This window comes from Limulus polyphemus, unplaced genomic scaffold (assembly GCF_000517525.1).
Source record: "Limulus polyphemus unplaced genomic scaffold, Limulus_polyphemus-2.1.2 Scaffold146, whole genome shotgun sequence".
NCBI lineage: Eukaryota > Metazoa > Arthropoda > Merostomata > Xiphosura > Limulidae > Limulus > Limulus polyphemus.
This window is the reverse complement of record NW_013665756.1, coordinates 750,392-751,806: the sequence shown is the minus strand read 5'-3', so window position 1 is coordinate 751,806 and position 1,415 is coordinate 750,392.

Genomic DNA, 1,415 nt, shown 5'->3' with positions numbered 1-1,415 from the left:
ATCTGAATCCTACATTAAGTCCAACACAGAGGTACCAAGGTTGGTAGAGTCATCAGGATTCAAGGCCAGAAAAGGTCAGCTTTCAGAGAAGTTTGAGAGACTTTGCTGGCACTGTAATAAACCTGGGCACAAGAGACCTCAATGCTGGAAACTTCAACACAGGGAAGATGCCATGGCAGGAAAGGCTGCTACCCAGAAAGGTTGTTGGAACTGTGGAAAGCAAGGACATATGAGGAGCCAGTGTAAGAAGAATATTACCAACAAGTCAGCCTCAAGGAGACCAGTAGTGGTTGGTTGTTGAGGGACACTCACCAGCCCCCATCATGAAAGTTTCAACAGTTAGGTGTAAAATGTCAAGCACACACAGTGTCTATGTGACACGAAAGCTGGATGGCCAAAGGTGCAACTTTGTCATAGATTCTGCATCTCAGCAAACCCTTGTGAGCATCAAGGTGTTAGATAACGAAGGAGTACCAGAAGCCATACAGAAGCGTTGTGGTGTGACAGGACATTCTACAAGGTTGTGGGGACCAGTGTGGATAACTATTGAGCTCATGGGCATAAAGGACAGACACGAAGTATACTTGGCTGACATTGAAGACGAATGCATATTAGGATTGGACTACTTACTACCGAAGAAGTTTGTAATTAATCTAGATAAAATGACGTTTGGAAACAACAAAGGCCAAGTTCTGGTTACTGTTAAAAGATAGGTTGAATTAACCAGGTGTCATGAAGCTGAAGTCAAAGTGACTGAAGGAGTTGATGATGGTGAAATGGAACCAGGTATAGATATTAAATCAGAGCAGGAAAAAGACCAAGGTTTGAAGCCAATAATAGATTTTTTAAAAGCATGTGTTTTGCGTCCTACTTGGGAGAAGGTGTCTAGTCTAAGCCCTGTGACAAAGAACTATTGGGCACAATGTTGTGCTAAAAGAGGACCCAAGCATAAGGGACGTGCTCCAATGAAGTTATATCCAGTTGGTGCACCAATGGAAAGAGTGGCCATTGACGTGGCTGGTCCTTTGCTCCAAACTCGTGCTGGAAACAGCTGCATTTGTGTGGTGATGGATTATTTCACCAATTGGCCAGCAAAGTTGATATTTGGTCGGGAACTACGGTTGCCAGTGGATCTGTTAACAGTATGCCCACCTTACGAAGAGTTGCCTGAAAATGTGTCAGAGTTCGTGAAAGTGTTATCTGAAAGGATGGATGATATTCACCATCAAGTGCATTCAAACTTGAAAACGTCTGCTGATTCGATGAAGCTATGTTATTATAAGAGATCTACTGAAGTCAGTTTTGTACCAGGAGATAAGGTATGGTTATATAATCCCAGGAAGACCAAATGGAAGTCTCCTAATTTGTCTTCTCCATGGGAAGGCCCATATGACATAGTGGATTGTCTCTCAGAC